The 26,438-nt window shown below is 44.8% G+C and overlaps 3 pseudogenes; 2 read left to right on the forward strand and 1 right to left on the reverse strand.

Annotated features, from left to right (window-relative positions):
• The first annotated feature begins 431 nt into the window (after positions 1–431).
• Gm9604 lies at positions 432–1,368 on the forward strand (annotated as a pseudogene).
• A 4,550-nt stretch (positions 1,369–5,918) lies between these two features.
• On the forward strand, positions 5,919–6,676 carry Gm7839 (annotated as a pseudogene).
• Gm7207 (predicted gene 7207) lies at positions 17,712–25,584 on the reverse strand (annotated as a pseudogene).

The following is a 26,438-nucleotide window of genomic DNA, read 5'->3' on the forward strand; positions in this document are numbered from 1 at the left end:
ATATCTGTGACAGGGAGTGGTGGTGCACGCCTTTAATCCCAGTACTTGGGAGGCAAAGGCAGACGAATTTCTGAGTTTGAGGTCAGGCAGACAGATTTCTGAGTTTGAGGTCAGCTTGGTCTACAAAGTGAGTTCCAGGTCAGCCAGGGCTATACAGAAAAACCCTGTCTCAAATAAATAAATAAACAAACAAATAAATAAATAAATAAATAAATAAAGACAAAACAAAACAAAGCAAAAAACGGAATACAGCTGTGAACAATATGCTAATCTCTAGTTAGGTCAGTTCACTGCAGACTTCTATGCTTCCAGGTAACGTTCAATTCAAATATTGAGAAAAACAAAACACCAGAAAACCATTATGACTTTGAGTATACATCTATCCCCGCCAAACTCCCACCCCAATCCTTCTTTGGTACTGTAAACTTAACATGGGAATGAACGGTGTAAAAATCAATCAAATCTGTGGGGCAATAAGGAGTTCAAAGTCATCAGGAAAGGAAGACAGGATGGCATATGTAAGGCTGTCTCAAAACTAAACAGAAAGAAAAACCAGCCAAATGCAAAGTAAGACACTGACAACAGGCTGGAGAGATGGCTCAGCAGTTCAGGCACTTGATGTTTTCCCAGTTCCCGGGTTCATTTCCCAGCAACCACATGGTGGCTCACAACCGTAGATTATGAGATCTGAGGCCCTTTCCTGGTATGTCAGTCACACTGTACTCATGTACAAAAAGAAAAATAAACAAATAAAGACACTAACAAGTATAGAAACAGTGAGGTGGTTATGGCCTGTGGGGTGTGTGGGTGTGTGCCTGTGGTGCCTATGCGTTTGCAATACTCTGCTTGTTTGTTGTCAATGACTTCCCCCTTCCCTCCACACCTCCTCTCCCTGACCCCCACTGCAGTGGCCACTCAGTGGGCCTTAGGAAGTGAGTGATTACAATGACATCAAGGTAGAGAGAAAAGCTGACAAGAAGGCTCAGCATAATGCAATGAAATGAAAATGTAGGGACCACATCAAAGACAGCTTTAACCTTTTGCTGAGCTCAGTCACGTTACTCCAAGGAGAGAATGGCATCCTGGGCTCAAATCCTAGACAAAGCAACAGAGTATATCCAATATATGCAAAGGAAAAACCATACGCACCAGCAAGACATTGATGACGTCAAGAGGCAGGATGCTCTTCTGGAGCAACAAGTCCGTGCACTGGAGAAAGCAAGATCAAGTGCCCAACTACAGACCAACTACCCCTCCTCAGACAACAGGGTGGCACCGTCTCCGTCTTCGATGGGGGTTCAGACTCCAGCTCAGAGTCTGAGTCTGAAGAGCCCCAGCAGGAAGAAACTCCCTATGGAGGCCAGCTAAGCCATGCAGGGCAGGGCAGCAATAAAACTGTCCATCACTTCCTCCTTCAGTTCATCATTAGAACCCTCAGAACCATAGAGAAGACTCTTTATTTTCCTTTTCTCTTTATTGTTATTTTTGCATAGAAGCTCTTAGACAGCAGTGCTCATCCCCTTCCCTGTGTCCACTATTTTTAAATGTATTCCCTTCGAGGGTTCCTGTCCCCACCAGACATTTTAAACCAAAGCTCCCTAACTTGGCAGCTCTTTCTGTGGAGGACAGAGGGATGGCCAGATCTGTACACGATGTCCTGCCTACAGTACCAGCTCCTCCAGCCCTCAGCGCCTGGAGGATGCCTGCTCTGCTAGGCTCCTCTCCCAGTCTCCCCTCACCCCTGTTTGGTAGACTTTTGTGACTCTCTGAACTGCTCTACTCTGAGAAGAAGACCAAATTGGAATAATGAGAACTAACCTGCTTTACTTTGTAAGGATTATTTTTTGGAAAATCTGTCTCTCCTGTTGAAGACTGGATTCTTGAGGAAGTTTGTGTGGTAGAAAAGGAGAGCAGGGACAGATTTGCAGCACCATTGGTGCAGTCACTTTTCAGCTGTTTCAGCCTGCAGACTCAGCCTTCCAGAAGGCCACAGGACGCTGGTATGTATGTATAGAAGGCAGCAGCAGTGAAACAAAGGCTCTCAGTGGAGTAGGGGTGGCTTTGTAGGTGGGGCGGGGAGGGAGTTTTAGGTGGGGTAGAGGTTTTGTATTAAGGGCCAGTCATGATGTTTTGATATTTATTTCCTGCTACTGAAATTTGAATCTGAATGGAATGCCCCTATTTCTGATGATGTTGATATTATAAAGTGACAGATTCATGAAGTAATGATCAAATCTTCATTTCTTTCTGTGTGTATTTCTAAGAAATAGAGCCAACTATTTTGTTTGTATACTCCATGGCTAGTCCCAGAATGCAAGTCTGGCCCAGTATTCAAAGCTTAATGTGAAGCAACACACCAACAGGCTACAAATCACCATCACATTGATTAATGCAACTGATGGATTCCAACACTGAGTAAGAGAAAAACCTCAGGGAGTAGCAGGAAGTCCCCTACTCTTACTACACATACATTCTCACACACCACCTACCTGCTACTTTTAAGAACATGCCTAATCTCCTTAAAATATACGAGGAGCTTGCAAGGCCAACAGCCCTGACCACTGTGCTTACCTGAACAGATGCTTGGGGAAAGGTGCTGCTTCCCTGGCCATAGCTCCTGCCCATGCTCCAGTTGATACATCGGCTTGAGTTTAGCAACAGGATACCCTTCAAGGAGAGACTGTAGGCACATGGACTTTTTTTTTTTTTTTTAATAAAGACCCTCAATATCATCTAGTATTTCAAGACCAGAATTTGATCATGGAATGAAGCTGCTCTAAGCAATACACACAAAATTAACATGTGAGACTTGGAAACTTTTGTAACTTTTCCTTAAGAGTATGTCAAAAACTGTAAAAGGTGTGCCTGCTGGGACAAGACTATAATCTAGCTACTAGAGGCTAAGGCAGGAAGACAGCAAGGCCAAGGCTGTCTGAAAGATGTACTGAGACCTTGGTTTGAAATAAAAGAGAGGGCCTGGGGGCTAGTGAGATGGCTCATCAGGTAAGAGCACAGACTGCTCTTCTGAAGGTCCTGAGTTCAAATCCCAGCAACCACATTGTGGTTCACAACATCCCTAATGAGATGTGACATGCTCTTCTGGTGCTTCTGAAATTAGCTATAGTGTACTTATGTATAAAAATAAAGAAATCTTTGGGCTGGATGGAGTAGGGCCTGACCTTAGCGAGCCAAGGTCCTAAAGATTCCATTTCCTACAACCACAAGAGGGCTCACAACCATCTGTACAGCTACGGTGTACTCAAATACATACATACATCTTAAAAAAAAAAAAAAAAAGAGGGACCAGGATAAACAGCTCAGGGCTGAAGTGTTTGCTTACCCTTGTACTAGAGTGGGGTGGAAAACAGTATTTTAATGCTGCTTAAGTTTTGTCAACTTGACACAGACCTAGACATATTTTGGAAGAAGAACCTCAACAGAGGAAAGAAAAAACCCTAGCAAGTTGACTTGTAGTGAGTAAGCTTTATTTATGGTTTTTTGAGACATGATTTCTCTGTGTGCCTGTCCAGGAACTCTCTCTATAGACCAGACTGACCTTGAACTCAGAGATCCACCTGCCTCTGCCTCCCTGGGGTTAAAAGCATGCTTTACCTCCACCCAAGTGGGGTACTTTTTAACTAGTGATGAGGTTCCAGCCCACTCTGAGTGGTGCTGCCTCCACCTCTGAGCAGGTGGTTCTGTGTTGTGTAAGCAGGTTTAGCAAGCCATAAGGAACAACAACTTTCCTTCATGGCCTCTGCATCAGTTCCTCCTTCCAGATTCCTGTCTTGAGTTCCCACCTTGGCTTCTGCTGATGGCAGTCTGTTACCTACCTAGAAGATGAATCCTTTCCTGCCCACATTGCTTTTGGTTATGGTGTTTTATCACAGTACTAGAAACCCTAACTAAAATACATTTATAACCTGTATTTATAGGACACCTAAGGGGCAAAAAAAAAAAGTAATCTGTTTTTTAGGTCATTTTATGGCTGAAGAATATTTAAGGGAGAATTTAGGAGTAAAACTTGCATATTTAAAATATCAGAGATTTCCATTCAAACAAGGAATGAGTATTACTTCATGTTCCTGTGCTATGAAGAAAGACTTAAGGCTGGGTAATATAATAATAATAAAAATTCAGAGTCTGGCTTATTGACACACACTTTTGATCCCAGCACTCAGGAGGCAGAGACAGGTAGATATCTATCAGATCAAGGCCAGTCTGGTCTGCATAGTGAGTTCTAGGCCAGCCAAAGTCACATAGTGCCAAAAAACCAAACATACAAAAGAAACAGGACAGCTAGCCCCTATAACAGCAGTATGCTGGGTAGTTTATATCAACTTGACACAAGCTAGAGCAGTGGCTCTCAACCTATAATATTGTCACCCTTTAATAGAGTTCCTCATGTTTAGTGACCCAACCCCAGCCTTAAAATTATTTTTATTGCTTCTCATGACTGTAATTTTGCTACTCTAATAAATCATAAGTGTCTGTGTTTTCTGATAGTCTTCGACAACCCTTGTGAAAGGTTTGTTCAACCCCCAAAAGGGCCCGACCCACAGGTTGAGTACACCTTTGAGCTAGAACCTTTGCACTGAAGGGAATATTAACTGAGAAAATGCCTCCATAAGACTGGGCTGAAGGCAGACAAGCCTATAGGGCATTTTCCTAATTAGTGACTGATGGATGATTAATGATTATGGGTGGTGTCAACCCTGGTCTTGATTCTATAAGAAATAGGCTGAGCAAGCCAAGAGGAGCAAACCAGTAAGCAGCACCCTTCATGGCCTCGGCTCCTGCCTCTAGGTTCCTGCCCTGTTTGAGTTCCTGTCCTGACAGCTTTAGATGATGAACTATGATGTGGAAGTGTAAGCCAAATAAACCCTTTCTTCCCTATGTTGCTTTGGTCATGGTGTTCCATCATAGCAATAGAAACCATAACTAAGACACCTGGTATCGGGGAGGCTGAGGCAAATAGGCTGCACTGCCACAAGTCTGAGGCCAAGGTGGGTTACACCATAAGTTCAAAGCCAGCCTGGGCTATAATGTTAGACCTTGTGTTTAAAAACAAACAAACAAACAAGCAAACAAACAGCACAATAACAAACCATACTTGGTGTAGTAGAACACTCCTTTAATTCCAGAACCCAGGAACAGAGGAAAGTGGACCTCTGAGTTCAAGGCCATCCTGGTCAATACTGTGGACCTATTTCAAAACAAACAATAACATACCCCCCACACCCCCAAAAAAGCAGGGCATGCTGACAGACACTTGCCTCCAAGCCAGCCCTTGATCCCCAGGATGAGTGGTAGGGAGAAGTAACTCCTGCAAGCTGTCCTCTGAGCTCTATGCATCCCAGCATAAGTGTGCACACTCATACACAAGCATAGTTATAGGACTGGTGAGATGGCTCAACAGGTAAGAGCACTGACTAAGTTCAAATCAAAGCAACCACATGGTGGTTCACAACCACCCATAATGAGATCTGATGCCCTCTTCTGGTGCATCTGAAGTCAGCTACAGTGTACTTATGTATAACAATAAAGAAATCTTTGGACTGGAGCAGTCAGGGACTGAGCAAGCAGGGCCAACAAGAGCAAGCAGTGTTGACCAGAGGGAGCAGGAAGTCCTAAAAATTCAATTCCAAACAACCACGTGAAGGCTCACAACCATCTGTTCAGCTACAGTGTACTCACGTACATAAAATAAATAAATATACCTTTAAAAACATACATTACAATCCTAGCACTTGGGAGATGGGGACAAGATAATAAAGAATTCAAGGTCACCCTCAACTGTTCAAGGACAGCCATGAGATTGAGAATCAAGTCTTGAGTCGGTAGCAGGGTGAAAAGCGGCTACAATGCTGAGCAGAGGAGGTAGGAACCTGATTTCCAGAAGCAGCTTGGTAGGCACCATGGCGGGGAGCACCACCATCAAGGCAGTAAAGCACAAGATCCAGGTTCTGCAGCAGAAGGCTGATGATGCGGAAGAGAGGGCTGAGTGCCTAGAGCAGGAAGTGGAGTGAGAAAGGCAGGCCTGGGAGCAGGCTGAAGCTGAGGTGGCCTCCTTTTTACTGCAGGATCCAGCTGGTTGAAGAGAAGCTGGACCGTGCCTAGGAGCACCTTGCCACTGCTTTGCAGAAGCTGGAGGAAGCAGAGAAGGCTGCAGATAAGAGTGAGAAAGGTATGAAGGTGATTGAAAATAAGGGGTCTAAAAGATGAAGAAAAGATGGAACTCCAGGAATTCCAGCTAAAGGAAGCAATACACATTGTAGAAGAGGCAGATAGGAAGTATGAAGAGGTGGCTCATAAGTTGGTGATTATTGAAGGAGAATGGGAACGCACAGAGGAACGTGCTGAGCTGGCAGAGACCCGCTGGCAGAGGCCCGTTCCCGAGAGTTGGAAGAGCAGGTCAGACTGATGGACCAGAACCTGAAGTGTCTGAGTGCTGCTGAAGAAAAGTACTCTCAAAAAGAAGACAAGTATGAAGAAGAAATAAAGATTCGTACTGATAAACTCAAGAAGCCAGAGACCTGTTCTGAGTTTGCTGAAAGATCGGTAACCAAACTGGAGAAGACCATTGATGACTTGGAAGATAAACTCAAGTACCCCAAAGAGGAGCATCTCTCTATACAAAGGTTGCTGGACCCTGCTGGACCTGAGCGAGAAGTAAACCTTCCCCATCCCTGCCCCGCGGCCACTCCTCCCTCTGACCTTGACTCTGCCAGAGGACAGCATCCCTGAAGCTGACTTTGAAACTGAGGGCTGATCTTTTTAACTGAAGGCTGCTTTTCCTCCTGCCACCCCCTCTACTCCTCTTGTCTTTTGCACAAACCTGTGTCAGCCTCTTCCCAGAGTTCCAGCGGGAGGGGTTGAACACCTTTTGGAACAATATTTAAGGGACTGTGAGCACAACACAGTGTCTTCAATGCAGTTGTGATATGCACATTGTGATTACTTTCTGTCTTAGCAACTAATTTTAACATTCCAAGCACTTCTGCTTCTTGGAGCAGCACATTTTAGCCTAATGGATACTGTCTCGCCATGGAGGAGAAACCCAGGATTGGGCCTGCCTTCCTGAGAGCCAGCAGAGCTCAGGCAGGCTCCTCTGAGGGAGAGCTCACTGCTCTGCACCAAGTCTTAGCCAGACAACAGGGAGATTCCAGGAAGTTAGCCAAAAACAAAAAAACTGTTCTGGGCTGTGAAGGTTTTCAGCTTTGGTTTCTTTGAACACTTATTTACACTTATTTTTATTTTGTACTTTTCCCATCAGATGTGACCAAATAAGACAGTGAGAAGTCTGAGAAGCCCGACCTCCCATGGCCTCATGAATGTTAGGCAAATGTGCTACCATTCAGCCCCAGCCCTGAGCCCAGATTTGTCACACCTCTATCCCTTTCCTAACTGATCAAAGATGGGTCATGCCACCCCTTAGTGTTGTGCTGACCTCTTAGAGGTCACCTGCCCCCAAGGGAGACAGGGAAAGGAAAATTGTGTTTGTGCCACTGATTTAGCCACATGAACATCATCTCATAGCCCTTTCCTGAAGCTGAGGTCTCTAAAGTGTCATCTCATTGTGCTTTGTATCAGTCAGTGCTAGAGAAATCTTGAATAGCTTATATGAAAAAAAAAAAAAACTTTTAAAATTTTACATTATTTTGAATTTTTTTGTTTTTGTTTTTTGGGGGTGGGTTAGCTTGGCCAAGCCATTGGCAGTGAGAATTCTTTGCAGTCTGTGGGGTAGTGGTGTGCTGATCTTTAAAGTGTCCCCACCTGTAGTGGCTATTCCTGGTTGTCAACTTGACTATATTTGAAATGAACTACAATCCAGAATTGGAAGGCCCACCAGTGACCCTTATCTAGAGGCTTGGAGACAGAAGTTTCTGATCTGGATCTTGGTATGGAATTCTTCAGGCATAGTGGCTATGGACTCCAGAAGATTAAATCTCTGACTTCAAGGTTATCTGGGATTAAAGGTGTGGTGGAACGCGCCTTTAATCTGGGCTATATCTTCTGTTGGAGACAATATAAGGACATTGGAAGAAGGGAGCCTTGCTCTTGTTCCTTAGCCTGCTTGCTGTGTGAGACTGAGTAACTGCTAGATCCTTGGACTTTCATTCACAGCTACTACTGAATCTATCGTCATGGTATTCCACACAGTATTGCTTCTGACCAAGGAACTCATTTCACTGCCAGAGAAGTGCTACAGTGGGCCCAGGATCATGGAATTCATTGGTCTTACCACGTTCCCCATCATCCTGAAGCAGCTGGTCTGATAGAAAGATGGAATGGCCTTTTGAAGATGCAGTTACAGTGCCAATTAGGTGGTAACAGCATGGAAGGCTGGGGCAGAGTTCTTCAGAAGGCGGTATATGCTTTGAATCAGTGTCTGATATATGGTACAGTTTCCCCCATAGCCAGGATCCATGGGTCCAGGAATCAAGGGGTGGAAAAGGGAATAGTTCCACTTACTATCACTCCTAGTGACCCTTTAGGAAAATTTTTGCTTCCTGTCCCCATAATTCTAGGTTCTGATGGCCTAGAAGTTTTGGCTCCAGACGGGGGAATGTTCCTACCAGGAGCTACAACAAACATTCTATTGAACTGGAAGCTCAGACTTCCCCCTGGTTATTTTGGGCTTCTAATGCCCTTAAACCAACAGGCTAAAAAAGGAATAACAGTGTTAGGAGGGGTGATAGATCCAGATTTCATGGGGAAATTGGATTACCTCTTCACAATGGAGGTAAGCAAGATTATGTCTGGAGTGTAGGAGATCCCTTAGGGTGTCTCTTAGTACTACCATGTCCTGTGATTAAAGTCAAAGGGAAACTACAACAGCCTAATCCAAGTAGGATGTCAAAGGACACAGACCCATCAGGAATGAAGGTATGGGTCAATCCTCCAGGAAGAGATCCAAGACCTGCTGAGGTGCTGGCTGAAGGTGAAGGAAATTCAGAATGGGTAGTAGAGGAACATCCCTCCATGGCCTCTGCATCAGCTCCTGCTTCCTGACCTGCTTGAGTTCCAGTTCTGACTTCCTTTGGTCATACAGCAGTATGGAAGTGTAAGCTGAATAAACCCTTTCCTCCCCAACTGCTTCTTGGTTATGATGTTTGTGCAGGAATAAAAACCCTGACTAAGACACCACCCAATTGCCACATTCAGCTGGTTTCTTCTCAGCCTGAGAGTTGGGCACCCTGCAGACTCCTGGCTAGTTTGTACTCTCCTCCAACCAAAGAAAGAGAACTCCGTTGTGCAACTGTTTTAATACTGAATATTGACAAGTGACAATTTGAAATAAAGAACCAGTCCCTACAAAAAAAAAAAAAAGAAAGAAAGAAAGAAAGAAAGAAAGAAAGAAAGAAAGAAAGAAAGAAAGAAAATCAAGTCTTTGCCAAAAATAGAAATCAAGTCTCTTTAGCTCACTTCTGAGTCAAGGCTTTCCTGCATTCCCCTATACTGACCTCCCTGAGACACAGACACACACACACACACACACACACACACACACACACACTTTCCTTTCCTCTGTTCCTACACTCTTCCTTAATTTACTAGGAAGGCCTCAAGGTTATAGACAGGTGTGAATCAGCACACTCAGTCAGTACTGATTTTCTGTAACCCACGGTAACTAAGGCTATGCTAGAACTATGCTGTTGAGTACTTTAACCCCTTGAAAGGACAGCACTTTGAATAACTTTTTGTTCTCTCCTTGCCCATACACATGGGTCCGACCTAGAGTTAGCACTCTGGTTACTGTTAGTTTGTAAAGCTCTATAATTTTTAAAAAGATTTATTATTTTATTTTAGGTATATGGCTGTCTTGCCTGCATGTATGTCTGTGCCACTTTTGTGTGCCTGTTGCCCTCAGAGGCTACAAGAGGGCATCAGATCCCAGGGAACCAGAGCCACAGACGGATGTTGGCTTCCATCTTGGTATTTGGATTTGAACCTGGGTCTTCTGGAAGAACAGCCAATGCTTTTAACAATCTCTCCAGCCTCCTAGGAAAATGGTAAGCAAGCCTGCCAGCCCTAAGCCTTCTCTCCAGCCTCCTAGGAAAATGGTAAGCAAGCCTGCCAGCCCTAAGCCTTCAATACCACCCTGCTGAGGAATAAGTTTCCAACACCCAACCACTATCCAAATCAGAGGACCATGCATTTTCATTGGCCCAAGTGTTTGTTTAGATCCTAAGTAAAGTTTATCAGTGTCCTTGCAAGTCACAGTCTAAATGTGGATTCTATTCAGAATGTTCTCACAGCATCCCCAGGTCACCTCCTAACAAGCATAGAGCATAGAGTTCGAAAACATAGAGTTCGAAAGAAGGCCTTAGCATATACACTTAAGCTACCTAACCCTGACTGTGAATTTCTCAGCATCTAGACCCGTGAGAAGTAACTACCTATTAAAAAGAATTAGAAAAAGTAGAAAACAAACTTCAGAGAGGCCAGGCTCATCGATGGCATTTGCTGCTCACAAGTTCCCCAGAGGGCCAGGGAGATAGCTCAGCAAGTAGATAGACTGGCTCTACACGGTAGGCAGAGAAAACAGACTCATATACACATGCCATAGCACAAATGCCACCCTCCTTGGCATAAAATATAAATATAATCATGTTTTTCCAAAAACAGTTTAAAAAAGAGAGAAAACCCCCACATAAGCCTCTTTAGAAAAACAAAAACTTGCAAAAAAAGCAGAGACCACTGACAGTAAGGACTGAATTCATTTTTACTACTACAAATATAATAAAAACAGAAAACAAACAAAATAAGATCTCAACTGAAAATGGCCTTCCATTCACAATCCTCCTCCCTCGGCCTCTCAAAGACTAATACAAAAGTATCACTACATCTGGCAAAAAAATAAATGTGGGGGATGGAGGAAAGTAAGGGCTTAGTAGTAAAAGCACTACTCGCTACAGGGGAGATGGCTCTGTGGTGAAGAGTATGGACTGCTCTTCCAAAGGACCTGAGTTGATCCTTAGCACCATGTCAGGAGGCTCACAACTTCCAGCAATTTCAACTGCAGTGGATGTGGCACATCTGGCCTTCTCAATCACCTGTACTAACACACATACTGATGCATAGACACACTCACAGAAGTAGAAGATGGGAGATCCTCATGATCACAGGTAAGCCTTCAGGGAAAACAGGAATGTTAAACATGTAGGGCTAACTCTTCAGAGGAAGGGTTCCAGAACCTATTTTCTACCCAGAAGGCTGGGAGTGCAGCTGGTTAACAGGCAGGTGCCATTTGTATGGTCACACCTGACCCCCCAGACTCTGAGCATTTATCTCCCTCTATAGAGCCACCCTTGCCCAGACCCTTATAGTTAGCTGTTTGTGCTGAGCCTGCTTTCCCAATTAAGCTATAGAACTTATCTTTATGAAAGAGGTCACATGTACTTTATAGAGAGTTTCAGTGGAGTCATGCCTTAGGCTTTATTGTGCATACAGAATTAAGTATCACCAAAAATTTTTGTCTAAACTCTTCGGGCCATGGAGTTTGCACATAACCCTGCACACATAGAACATGACTAAAAGAACAAAAATATATTGGGGGCAGGCTTGGGCAAAAGGGAAGACTAGCTAAAGAATCTGGAAATCTTACCTCTGAGTTCTACAAAACACCCTTCTTTCATGGTCGTCTTTACATTATCCTGGGAGCCTAAAGATAAATAACACAGGAAGAGATGAGTCTAGAAAGTAAATGAAGCTATGGGAAGAAAAGAAGATGAGCTCAGAGGACCTCTTAAGCATCAAGGCCTGGAGCCAGAGGGTGAAATGAGAGCAGCCAATGACCCATTCCCTGAACTGGGGAGCTAGCAAAACTATCCAGAGAGACCAGAAGCCCAAGGTTTTCCAGTATCACCTCCCAGTACAGGGTCCCCTGAGATAGAGCAGGCTGCCAGGATTCCTCTTGGGTAAAAGCCACATCCTCAAAGATGAGAACCACCTGAAAAGTCATTAAATATATTAGCACTGGCCTCGTGTTTTGCCAAAAAATACAGAGATTAATGCCCAAACTACACAGCACATCCTGAAGGCTATGCTGTTTCATGGGCCACAAGGGAAGAGACAGGTTGTTTGGAGCATGTAATGGCTAGTTTTAATTGACAACTTGACATAATCTAGAATCACCTAGGAAGATAGTCCCGGTAAGGGACTGCCTAGAACAGGTTGACCTGTGGGCACATCAGTGAGATTATGTTGATAATCTTGGTTATGTTAAGGTGGAAGACCCAACCTAGAAGTAGTTGACACCATTCCTGGGTGTGAGTACCAGAATGTATAAAAAGAGAAAAGTAGAATCACTGAGTTGGCTCAAAGGGCAAAGGCACTTGGGACCAAGCTTTACAACTTGATCTCTACTAGGGGACCGTACCAAGGAAAAGGCAAGAACTCAACTCCCAAAGTTGTCTTTGGGACTCCAAATGCAAACCCATACTTACAGTCACTAGTTAGATGAATACATGAAACCTTAGAATGAATGAAAGTCCTGTGTGTGGCACCTAACACATTTAACCCCAGCACTTCCAGAAGCAGAGCTAGATGGGTCTCTGTGAGTTTCAGGCCTGAGAGGGCTACTTGGTGAGACCCTGCCTCAAACCAAACAAGCAAACAGAAAAAAAGGGGAGCATAAGCATGCATGCATGCAAGTATTGTTCTTGGTGGTTCTTACCCCAAACATGCTGTAACCAGCTCTCATGGCCTCCTGACACAATGACTTCCCTGCTGTGATGAATCTGGATTTGTGAGCCAAGCAAACCCCTTTTTCCCTCAATGCTTCTGTCAGGGAATCTTATCACATAGGAAACAAAGCTAAGGCAGGGCACAATATATCAGTGTGAAGGGCAGATGCCTCCTAAACAGGAGCTCTTAGAAAGTAACTAACAGCAAAGTCAAACCGTGGGCTGTGAGAGAGGGTCTGTCTCAAGTGTCACAGGCATGACAAAATAATGGTGATGGGACCAAAATCAATAACCTTAAAAACATCATTTCTTGAGCTTCACTGGTCCAATTAGTTTCCTGTCCTTGCTGAATGCTTCCAAACGCCTCAGTTCTGAAGTCAAGAAGCCTAGACTTTCAATCCAAGCTCCTGAAACTACCACTCAACAGCTGTGCAACATTAGGTACCTCACTTCATCTCTGAGCCTCCATTTCCAGAGAAACACAGTAATTCTCACGTCATGGGCAACAGCTATGAAGAAGGAAAACAAAACAAAACAAAACTAAACTAAACAAACAGAAAAAGGTAACCATGGGTATAAAAATACCCATGGAATAGAGATGAGCTTTCTGAAAGATAAATCATATCACATTTAACTTGTCTGGTTTCTGTTAATTAATACAGTCTTTGGTAAATATGGCTGATACCTATGTACAGGTCAGTGACTTGAGGCTAGATGAAGTCCGCAAGTTGCATATTTTTGAAAGGTCATAAGTAGTCCAAGCTGGTCTCAAACTTGCTATGTAGCCAGGGCTGACCTTGAACTCCTGATCTTCCTGCCTCTGCCTCTCCAGTACTGGGATTACAGAAATAAATAAAAGGAGTGCTACTTGGGCAAGTGAAATGGTTCAGAGAGTAAAAGAACTTCCTTCAAGCTAGACCACCTGAGTTTGATCCCCAGAACCCATATGAAAGTAGGAGAGGGGCTGGTGGGTAAGACTCCTCTTCCAAAGGTCCTGAGTTCAAATCCCAGCAATCTCATGGTGGCTTACAACCATCCGTAATGAGACATGGTGCCCTTTTCTGGTGTATTTAAAGACAGCTACAGTCTCCTTACATATAATAACAATTAAATCTTTAACAAACAAAAAGTAGGACAGGACCAATTCCTGAAAGCTGCCTCACTACTTCCATACTTCAGCCATTGCTTGTATGTGAATAGACCCACAAACACTTAAAACACATAAATTGTTAAGTTTTTAAATTTTTAAATGCTTTCATTTTATGTGCATTGGTGTGTTGTGTGCATGTGTGTCTGTGTGAGGGTGTCAGATCTCTTGAAACTGGAGTTCCAGTTGTCAGCTGCCCTATGGGTGTTGGGAATTGAAACTTGGGTCCACTGAAAGAGCACCCAGTGCTTCTTACCACTGAGCTATCTCTCCAGCCCCAAACTTAAAAAAAGCTTTTTAAAAGTGGCATTTGAGTAGAAATGTGACATAGAATGGTCTTGCAGAGATCTGAAGATGGAGGCCGAGTAAACCTCAAAGATAAAAGCTGGAAAAGCAAAGGAAATGTTGGGTGAGATTGGTACACCTGAATAGCAGTGAGCCAGACGGGGAATCAAGAGCCTAAGAAGTCAGCCAGGAAGAATTCTATACTTAACAGATCCTGTCTGATATGAATTGATGAAAGTCCTTAGCCTGGAGCTTCATTTCAGTCTTCAATCTCTTAAATACCTACCAGAGGCCTGACTTTCTGGCCTGAGGAAGCTGTAGGAGGGCTAACTAGCAGAGTGGCAATGCTGGACAGTGAGGGCTATGTGAGTCCTTCATTAGAAGCAGAAATGGCAACAAACAGGACCCAGTTATTAAACCAAATCCTAGATGATTGTTGCCCATTGTCACAGAAGTTATCTTTGGACTCTAGATTATTTCTAGGAAAGAGTCATCTGGGTTCCTTTAGATCGACTTAGAGGACACAATTCCAAAATGTTAGTTATAGAAAAGGAGGCAGGTTGGCACATATTAGGGAGTAGGCATCTACTTTCTTAGGCATGGCCTCCAGTGCATAAAGAACCCTCTCAGGTACAAAGTGAAGGGGGAAAGTAAGAAATAAAGGGAAAGGACATGACTGCTTGTAGGTATGGTAGAAGAGAAAGTTTACCATAGATAAGTGGGAGAGCACAGCTAGAGACAGAAACACCTGGGAGAGTCCAGAGTGGACATGACCCTGAGCCATGTGAGAAGAGGAGCAGCAGAAGAGAGATCGAGGAGGGGGAGGGGAAAGGTGCAGCAGCCAAGAGGCCCAAAAGAGCAGGGCTAACCAAACTTGTTAGATTGTAAAGGGAAGGACAGCTCGGGGCAAAGCAACCCAACTCCAGAGCTGGGGGAGTTTAAGGTAGCGGGGGCTAAGTATGCCAGCCAAGAACTCTTGGTGTAAGGTTGCTTAAACACCCCAGCCGCAGGTCTGCTTTGTTCTCTTTAGTAGACATTTAAGCTTTTTGTCCCAGCTTTAAAACCTAAGACTAAAACAAGAAATGAGCAGGGCATGGTGGCACATGCCTTTAATCCCAGCACTCCAGAGGCAGATGCAGGTGGATTTCTGAGTTCGAGGCCAGCCTGGTCTACAGAGTGAGTTCTAGGACAGCCAGGGCTACAGAGAAACCCTGTCTCGAAAAACAAAACAAACAAACAAACAAACAAACAAAAAGACTCAGGATGAACTGGGCGGCCAAGGGGATCCACTTTTCCTAAGCAAACACAATTATAAAGACTAACCTAGAGGCGCTCTTGATTGACAGGCTCTCCAAAACTTAAGGAAGCATCAAAAGTCTCTGAAAACCCACAAGCCCAGTGCCCACTAGGGAGGACCCCATCCTGCTACCATGCAGGCAGCAGAGCCAGTAATCCCGTGAACTTTTTAGAAACCAGTATCTCCTTGCCCAGGGCAGGTGACTTTGGCTGCTGGCTGTCATGCCCAGGTCACAGAGCACAGCTAGGTTCACTGCAGTGTTTAGGTTTTGCTTGTGCACCCTTCCTCCTCACTACAGGCTAAACAGGAGGGCAGCTAAGATTCCCACACTGGATGTGAACTGAAGAGTAGCACAAGGATGACATCATGGCATGGAGCCAGTAGAGCTGCAGGCATTAGCATTTCACTTGCAGAGCAAGCCACAAGACTCTTGTGCTCTATACCTTCTGGGTAACATTGTTCTTTCTCTGCTTACAAACGGATCACTCCCTCCCCAAAGAGAAGAGGTTTTCTTACTCTTTATCTAAAATAAGGTCCCAGACCTAGCATCATGGCTTAGACACACCTATTACTATTTATTATTGTTGTTGTTATTTCTTTTTTCTTTTGTTTTATTGGATATTTTTTTTACATTTCAAATGTTATCCCCTTTCCTTGTTTCTCCTCTGAAAACCATCTATCCTCTTCCCCCTCCCCCTGCTCACCAACCTACCCACTCCCACTTCCTGGCCTTGGTATTCCCCTACACTGGGGCATAGAGCCTTTCCAGGACCAAGGACCGCTCCTCCCACTGATGACCGACAAGGCCATCCTCTGCTACATATGCACCTGGAGCCATGAGTCCCACCATATGTATTCTTTGGTTGGTGGTTTACACCCTGGGAGCTCTGGGGTTCTGGTCGATTCATATTGTTGTTCCTCCTATGGGGCTGCAGACCTTGGAAACTTTCTCAAGCTCCTCCATTGGGGACCCTGTGCACAGTCCAATGGTTGGCTGAGAGCCTCCAGTTCTGTAGTTGTCAGGCACTTGTAGAGTCTCTCAGGAGACAGCTATAACAGGCTTCTGTCAGCAAGCACTTCTTGGCATCCACAATCGTGGCTGGGTTTATGGATCCCCAGGTTGGGCAGTCTCTGGTTGGTCATTCCTTCAGTCTCTGCTCCACACTTTGTAACTCCTCCCATGGGTATTTTCTTCCCCCTTCTAAGAAGGATGGAAGTATCCACACTTTGGCCTTCCTTCTTTTTTGAGTTTCATGTGGTTTGTGAATTGTACCTTGGGTATTCTGAGCTTCTGGGCTAATATCCACATATCAGTGAGTACATACCATGTGTGTTCTTTTCTGATTGGGTTACCTCACACAGAATACTTTCTACTTTTATCCATTTGCCTAAAATTCTCACAAGTTCATTATTTTTAATAGCTGGTTAGTAGTGTGTACATGTACCATACTTTCTGTATCCATGCTTCCATTGAGGGACATCTGGGTTCTTTCCAGCTTCTGGCTATTATAAATAAGGCTGCTATGAACATAGTGTAGCATGTGTCCTTATTATATGTTGGAGCATCTTCTGGGTATATGCCCAGGGGTGGTGTTGTTATTACTTGAAATTGCTTTAATTTGAGACAATCTCGCTAAATTGGCCGGGTTGGCCTTGAACTGAACTTCTCCTGTTTGAGCCTCCTGAATACTTAAGATTGTAGGCATGGGCTACCAGGCCTGGCTTCAGATCCATCAAATAGCAATGCATACCGAACAGGAAGGTTCGGGGCCTGGATGATATTGACATTCTTTCTGTATAAAATGTAGATTGGAGTGTTATATGTCTGGAAGGTTGGCCCAAAATCAGGGCAAGTGTAAAGCTGGTAAACTGAGTGCTCTAGAGAGGACCCCCAGTTCTACACATACATCAACTCTCCTTATATACCAACTTCCTTTCATTTAGTGGTTATTTTATGTGTGTGTAAGCATGGGTGTGCCTCTCTCCATGTGCAGAAGCACGGGGACTGAGTTTGATCCCCAGCACCCTGGTACAAGCTGGGCATACTTTAGTGCTTCTGTGATCTTGGCACTGGGGAGCTGGACATAGGAGAACCACTGTGTTTTATTTACCAGTCAGTCAAGCCAACTTGGTGATTTCATATTCAGTTCACAGATCTTTCCTCTCAGAATATGAGATGCAGAGCACTAGAGGGAGCCACCTGATGTGGGCTTCTGGCCTCCACCTCTATCACTCATGTAAGACAAATGTTTCAATTCAATCTACACACTAACTCACTAAAGTAAGAAGATTGATGCTAAAGTAATCAGTTTTAATTAACATCATTTCATAAAAGAGAAAACAAGCAAACCACATGCACCAACAAACAGAGCCCGGAGACCTTCCTGAAGAAATACATAGGGATAGAGACGGACAGGGCTCAGGAAGCCCCCTGAACACAGGGAGGCAGCACCCTTTGAGAGTGTTCCCTGACCCAGGGGTGCTTCAGGACCTGGGCAGGGCTCAGCCGTTTCTAAGGATGGTACCTAAGAAGCTTGGAGATCAAGTCCTGGGCTCCTGCAGGCACTGATAAAGGAAACTTAAAATCCACCTAATGAGCCAGGGGAAAAAGAATAGAATCTAGTTATTCTCTTTGGGTAATCTTCTCTCTGTGCTATAAGTCTCCTCATGGCACCCTTTTGGCTATTAACAGATAATCTTTTGTATACACTCCAGTGCCCAAAGGCCGACCCAGGAGTCATCACTGTCTGGCTTTCTGGTGAATGTCATGCATATATGTGTGTGTGTGTGTGTGTGTGTGTGTGTGTGTGTGTGTATGTGTGTGTACGCGTGCACCACACACACCATACCTGGCAGATACGTCTATATGTCTCACTGGAGGTGCTGCTCTCAAACGGTGGCTTCCCCACCAGCAGCTCATAGCAGAGCACCCCAATGCACCACAGATCAACCATCTCATTGTACAGTTTCTGCTCTATCATTTCCGGGGGCAACTATTCCAGAGTCCCACACATTGTCTTTCTCCTAGAACAAAACACAGAAGGTTGGGCTGTGCGTAGGCTCAGATGAAGGGAAATAACAAAAAAAAAAAAAAAAAAAAAAAAAAGACAAAAAACGGGCAGTGGTGGTGCCATGCCTTTAATCCCAGCATTTGGGAGGCAGAGGCAGGCAGATTTCTGAGTTCAAGGCCAGCCTGGTCTACAAAGTGAGTTCCAGGACAGCCAGAGCTACACAGAGAAACACTGTCTCGAAAAAACAAAAAACAAAAAATGGAAGAAGAGAAATCTTCCCTGTACAGCTTCCAAGGAAATGGGAGACACAGGGACATCCTGAAGGTTCCACTCCTGTGCATACCTGAGGCAAGAGAACTGTTTATAAACACCAACTGTTAATATGGTTCAAGATTCAGAGGGGCTATAGGAGGTGAGTCAGCGGGCAAAGCACTTGCAAGGGGAATTCCTGAGGACCTGAGTTCTATCCCCCAGAACCCACAGAAAGCCGGGTCCATGACTATAGTCGGAGAATTTCTATAGTGAGATGGGAGGCAGAAGAGAATCATAGAAAATCTTTAGACCAGCTATGCAACTATGAAAGAGCAAACAAAAGACCTTGTCTCAAATAAGGTGGAAGGTGAGGGACTGTCTTGAAGGTGTCCTCTTACACGCCCATCCTCCTCCCAGACACAACATGGCACATGTGTGCCTGCACGCACACATGAGAATAAACTCAGGTTTTCTTTTTAACATTCAGGGAAAGCAGATGGATATAGTAATAGCTCACATCTCTTAATTCTGGCATTTGGGAAGGTTGCAAAAGGAAAAGCATTGTGTTTGACACTAGAATGAATCCACAACCAGTCAGACAAGGCAGGGCTAGAGAGATGACTCAGTGGTTAAGAGCACTGGCTGTTCTTCTAAAAGACCCTAGATAGATTTTCAAGCATCCATGTGGCTGCTTACAACCAATTGATGCCCTCTTCTGGCTTCCAAGAGAACAGGCATGAAAAACGGTGCACAAGTCCTAGATACAGGGAAAACATCCATATATAGAAGATAAAAATTAAAAAAACTAAACCAACTCAGAAAAAGTAAATACTATAAGGGAAGATACAGTAATCTCATGTTTTAAATCATGGTGTAGCATATCACCTGTAGCATAACATCACAGGATTGCTGTAAGTCTGAAGCATGCCTGGTGGACTGCAGAGTCAGTGACTGAGAAAAAAATTTTTTATATTAATTTTTTAATTAGGTATTTTCTTCATTTACATTTCAAATGTTATCCCAAAAGTCCCCCATCCCCTCCCCCTCCCCTCCCCACCCACTCCCACTTCTTAGCCCTGCCATTTCCCTGTACTGGGGCATATAAAGTTTGCAAGACCTAGGGGCCTCTCTTCCCAATAATGGCCGACTAGGCCATCTTCTAATACATATGCAGCTAGAGACACCAGCTACGGAGGTACTGGTTAGTTCATATTGTTGTTCCACCTATAGGGTTGCAGACCCCTTTAGCTCCTTGGGTACTTTCTCTAGTTCCTTGATTGGGGGCACTGTGATCCATCCAATAGCTGACTGTGAGCATCTACTTCTGTGTTTACCAGGTCCCGGCATAGCCTCACAGGAGACAGCTATATCAGGGTCCTTTCAGAAAAATCTTGCTGGTGTATGCAATGGTGTCAGTGTTTGGAGGCTGATTATGCGGTGGATCCCTGGGTATGGCAGTCTCTAGATGGTCTATCCTTTCGTCTGAGGAAGATTTTTGATGTACATAATGATGGAGAGCATCTCAAGAGGAACCAAGGAAATGTAGCTCATTGACATGGAGAAATTCCTTCCTGGGATGGTTGCTAATTTTACATGGAATCTTACTGGCAAAAGCAAACACTGATAAAGAGTAGGAAGCAAAGCTCTATTTGTGTTATGCGTGTGTGTGTGTGTGTGTGTGTGTGTGTGTGTGTGTGCGTGCCTACAGACATACACTTAAAAAGACAGAGGATGACATTCAGTGTCTTTATTAAGCTCTCCACTATATTCCTTTAAGGCAAGGTCTCTCATTGGACCTAACCCAGCCATTTCTGCCAGTGGCTGGACAGCTTTTAGGATCTGCCTGTCTCCATCACTCAAGGCAGGGGTTAAATTAATCCAGAGTCATGGCCAGGTATTTACAGGTTCTTTTCATTTAAAGTCAGGTTTCCTGATCACAAAGGAACTATTCTTATCTACTGAGTTCATCATTGAACCCACTCAATTCTTTCACTTTGCAAGTCATTTTAAAAGTGTATATTTGGAAAAGGTGCTTTTTAACCGCAAGGCCCTGTTTGTATCTGGGCCTTCCTTGTGAGATGAATTCACTTGGGAAATGCCTCACTAGTGTGAGCATCCCACCCCATCCCATCAACCTACCTGAGAGAGGGGGCATGCACAGACCACCCAAAGTCTGAGATCTTCACCTCACTGTTGAGGCCCAGCAGGAGATTCTCTGGCTTGATGTCCCTTTGAATAACCTTCTTCTCATGGCAGTAGGTGGGGACATCTGACAACTCCTGTATTATCTGTGAGAACAAAAGCAGTCTGATGGGGGGAAGACTTTCATGGCTTCCCTGTGAGGTAGAACAGTCATTACGAATTTTATCATTGCCATGGACACTCATTTTTTCGACTATAATTCTATTGTCTCTTTGTGTGTGTACATACAGCAATGGGGAGCATAGAGGACAATCTTTAGAGTGGTGCTTTACTATTGACCTTGTTTTTCTTGTTTTGAGGCAGGGTTTCTCTCTGTAGCTCTAAATACCTTGGAACTCTCTCTGTAGCTCAGGGAGTAAAGGCTTGAGGCACCACCACTTGCCTCTTTGTTCTTTTTAAAAGAAGGCCTTCACTGTCTGCCCAGGTCAGCCTTAAACTCATGAGATCTGCCTGTCCTTACATAGATAGCACCATGGTTATAAACTAGCCAGATCCCCCCCCCCCCCATAGACTTAGCAGAACAGGAGCCAGACACAGAAGCTGTGCTGAGTGTAACCTCCCCCAGCCTTGAGTAGGCTGGCTCAGACCTTGCTGCCACTGTGAATGAGACCACCTGGAGTGGAGCCTTCTGACCCTGTACCCCCTGCTGCCACACTAACTGAGTTCCTGAGTGGGAGGCCAGAGCTGTATAGGAGAGAACATGAAAGAAGTAAAGAGACCAAGACAGATTTCTGATCAAGGCCCAATGTTTACTAAGAGTCTGTGCTTATAAAGGGGGGTGGCCTATCCCCCCACCATGCCAGGCTTCTTGATGCTTTGTTCCTAAGTTGTAAACACTAGTCTGTCAGAGCTATTAGCATTAGGTTGCCAAGTTCACAGGTTGTAAGCTCTCTCAAGAAGACAGGTGCAGCCTCTCAGCTGTAGCTGCTTCTTGGAAAAGAGCAGTGCCAGGTGACAGAACAATAAAGCCATCTAGGTGGGAAGGCTCCACCCCAGGTGGTTTCATTCACAGTAGGAGCAAAGTATGAGCCAGCCTACTCAAGGCTGGGGGAGGCTACAGCTGAGCCAGTCAGAACATTCCCCCTAAAGGATCAGAGGGAAGGCTATAGGAGTCAGAGATTTTATTGTCCAGCAAATTCAACTGATGCTGCAGGGATAGTGAGTGCTAGGGCTTTTCTTAAAGTGCCCTACAATTATTAGGTACTTTTTTTTTTTTTAATAAGATAAGGTTGCACTATGTAACCTTATGGCCTGAAACTTGATATGTAGACCAAGCTGACATTGAACTCCTGAGCCTTCTGCCCCAGCCTTTAAAGTTCTGGAAACATAGGCCAGCAACACTATGCCTAGCTAGCTTTCCAATATATATTTGTGGTTTCATTTTCTATTTAATAGAGTTGAACTTTTTATATACTATTTTCATTGCATTTATGTGTTTTTCTGTGCCTATATATGTGAATAAGTGCATGGATAGGTACAAGGACAACCTTCTGGGTTTTATCTCTCCTTCGACCATGTGGGTCCCAGGATGCTGGTGTTCAGCCTGGGCAGCAAGCATCCTTACCCAATGAGCTGTTTCTCCAGCCCCAGTTAGAATCTAATGCTTGATAAGAAAGACTCCAGGTGTGGTAGCCAGCACTAGGGAAGCAGAGCCAAGAGGATTTCTGTGAATTTGAGGCCAGCATGTCTATATATATATTGTTCCAGGTCAGACAAGAAGTGAAAGAAACTGTATCTAAAAAAAAAAATCTATCAATAATAATATTCTGTGGCTTCTCTGGCATCAACCCATGGTCATAAACACACTAGAGAAGAACTGGACCAACAAGTTATTTCTAAGCACACCTATAAAGCAAAACCTACAAACAAACAAACAAACAACCCTCATGGAAACAAACAGTCCACAGCTGGGTGGCTTGTCATCCTAGGAGTTACAAGGCTGCAATGTCAAGGTTAGCCTGGGCTATACACGAGTTCCAAGTCATTCTGAGCTGTTTAGAAAAGACTCTGCCTCAGGAAGGGAAATACAGCACCCTGAGCCAGGCATCATCCTGGAGATTTCAGGGAAGCCTGGGCTAGCCTGGGCTATCTAGCAAGATTTCCTGCAACTCAGAACAAAAAGAGATGAAGGCTAGCAAGATGTCTCAGTGGGTAAGAGAGCTTGCTGTACATGCCTGGTGACCTGAGTTTCATCCCTGGAAGCCACATGAAGGTGAAAGGAGAAAACAGACTCTTCCCCAAGTTGTCTCATGTCTTCTATATGTGCCCACTACGGCCTGTATCTCCCCCACATGACATCACAAACAACTACACAAAAGAGTAAGTTAAAAAGAGTTGGGAAGGGGATATTGGCAGCTACAATCAGTCACTGTCATCACCGCATGTATCCTTGGTTACAGAACTCCCCTCAACGTGGCTGTATGCTGCTGGCCCAACTTCTGATGTCTCTGAAGCTCCTTATAGAGCTCGCCTCCTGGAGCATACTCCAGAATTAAGTATATCCTAGTGTCATCGTAGAAGTAGTTGTACAGGCGAAGGATGTTCGGGTGTCTGAAGGAGGAAGGAGGGAAGAGTCAAGGCAGGCAAGATAGCACAGCAAGCAGAGACATTTGTTCCCAAGTGTGCTAACCCAAGTACCACTCCCAGAATCTGTATGTGGAAGAGAGGAAATAATTCCTGCAAGTTGTCCTCCACATGTGTCCTGTGACTCACATGTAGCCCATGTGCCATTACTCCCCGTAACTTAAAATAAATAAATAAATAAATAAATAAATAAATAAATAGCTGAGCAGTGCAAGACTTTAATCTCAGCACTCCAAAGGCAGTTGCAGGCAAATCTGGGAGTTCAAGAGCAGCCTGCTAGATCTACAGAGCAAATTCCAAGACAGCGATGGCTACACAGAGAAACCCTGTCTCCAAATAACCAAAACCAAAACTAAAATAAACAAACAAATATGTAGGTATAAGATAAAACCAATTACTTCGGGGCAGAGTTTCACTGTGTAACTCTGGTTGACCTGGAACTCACTGGGAACCATCAGGCTGGCCTCACACCCAGTGATCCACATGCCTCTGCTTCTCTGGGGCTTCGGACAAAGGAATACCTCTTTAAAAAAGATGTGAATCACCTGAGGAGCAACACTGGGGGTTGACCGCTGACCTGCACATGTGTGTACACTTGAAACTGGTGTGTCCCATACCAGGAGAGAATTGTCCTAACTGGAATGAGTTACAGAGAAAAGTCTTCAGGTGGAAAACAAAATGCTTATTTGGGAGTCATGAAGACTGACTTCAGAGGTCAAGGGCAGCAAGAGGGCAGCAGGCGCTGGAGAACTCCAGCTGTGAGTTCCACATAGGTCAGGCTTACTGTAGGTGTGCCTGGATCTCCACTTCCCTGCGAAGTTGGTGCTCCAATCCCTCCTTCTCTATCTCTGACTTGAAGAGGACCTTCAGGGCCACAATGAAATGATTTTCCTTGAGCTGAGCCAAGTACACACGCCCAAATTTCCCCCTGCCCAGAGGACGCCCGATTTCAAAGTCAATGATGGTGAAATGCTTCCTGAATAGATGGAAGAGATGGCCTCATCTCAGAGACTAGGAAGAGTTAGGGGTCCCCAACTGCTCCCCTTCATCATTCACTGAACTCACAACTTCAGCACTGGTCTTCCATAGAGAAAATAGTATTTTACATCCATGAGACAGTACTCCTCTTGCCCTGCTTACTAGACACCTGAGTCCCATTTTCTTTCTTCTAGAAACTTTGGCAAAGCACTCACCTGGTTGAGGTGCTGGGCTCCATCTGGCCAGTAGCTAAGAAAAGAGAGAGGAAAAATGGGCCTGATGATGCTCAATAGCAACCCTAGTCTGTGGGAGGTAGACAAGGAGGCAGGAGTTCAAAGTCACCCTCCACTCCATAGCAACTTTGAGGCCCACTTAGTCCACAAGAGAATCACCCTATCAGAGACTGGGGGAGGGTGGGAGAGGTAGGGGTATAGGAGAGGGGAAGGGGCATCAAGAAAGTTGTAGGCGAGGGCATGGAAGGGAAAAGAAAAAGGGAGAAGGAGAAAAAGAAGGACTCCAGGAGAAGGAGAGATGGAGAGTGAGCCCAGGAAAGGAGGGGGGAGAGGAAATAGAGGGAGGAGAGGGGGAAAGGAGAGGTAGAGAGCCAGAGGGAGTGAGGGAGAGGGAGGGGGAGGCAGAGAGAGAAGGCTGAAGCCTTCACTGCCAATGCACACACACACATACCGCACCCCTGGCTGCTGAACCCAGCGACCTCTAACTGTCCCCATCCTGCTCCGTCATCCTCCTGCTTTCAGTGATCTTTCACACATGTGCCACCACTTTGGAGTCAGTCCCGGTTTTCCTACCTCTTACTTGAGTGTGAAGCCCAGCCCAAAGGAGGTGACTCTTCCCTGAACTCTAAAGGGGTGAGGGCAAGTTGAAGTCCTGCTAGTTGCTTAGATCCTGGAAAAGGTTAGGCGGGTAATGCTCTGACTCCAGCCTCCCCAACCGCCCAGTATGTCTCACCCACCCAGGGACACATGGGACACACACACTGGTAATCCACTAGCACTGCCACACTCAAGAGGTTTCCAGTACCCGCTTTGGCAGAGTCTAGTAGATCCCAGCTGTTAACCATTGGTTATCTTTCTGAAGTCATAGGCATGCCCAATAGGTGCGCCTGAGAAGCCAGGCTGCTTGCTCTATAGGATGGTGGGGGCAGGTCCAGAAGGTGCCTAAAATCACTAGCAAGGAAAGTACCATTTGTGGAGGTCAGCAGGAGGGGCACTAGGTGTGTGTGTAGGTACAGAGGACTGGCAATCAACCTCGAGGACCCCGTAGTAAGAAACTGTAAATATGTGTCTCCTCTGTCAAACACGATGAAATTTATGTTTATTAGAATAGGGAATTAAAATCTTTACAAACTCTGACACACCTTTAATCCCAGCACTCAGGAGGCACAGGACATCTCTGAGTTTGAGGCCAGCCTGATCTAAAAGAGCAAGTTCCAGGACAGCCAAAGCTACACAGAGAAATCCTGTCTTGAAAAACAAAGTATTGGGGGCTGAAAATTCAAAACAACCCAAGCAAAGCAAGATACAAAGCAAGATATTGAATTAGGCAGCAGACACTGACCAGTAGGGGATAGCAACACAGACTTGGGAGCTGACTGCTTCTTGGGACGTCCATCCACAAGTAGATGACAAAAGTCTATTGTACTCAGGCTGCTACTGATCAGGCCACAGATCTTGGGAGCTGAAAAGCGACTCCAAGCCAGAAGATCACAGAAAAATTTAAGCCTGAAACCATCAATATCTAGGCCAAGTTACAGATACATATTCCCACCCATCAGGATTTGCCAGATCCAACATGACATGCATTGTTCCTACCTCTGGGACAGGACTAGCAGGCATGGGCCTCCACAAGTGTCAGTAATCCTTGTTTGTATAACATTGTACATATTTTTACATTCCTATTTCGAGGAATGTCCTCCTCTAAACTTAACGTTAATGACTCCATGATAATCAGAGACAGCATGAGTCAGGGAGGGG

This window comes from Mus musculus, chromosome 7, assembly GCF_000001635.26.
Source record: "Mus musculus strain C57BL/6J chromosome 7, GRCm38.p6 C57BL/6J".
NCBI lineage: Eukaryota > Metazoa > Chordata > Mammalia > Rodentia > Muridae > Mus > Mus musculus.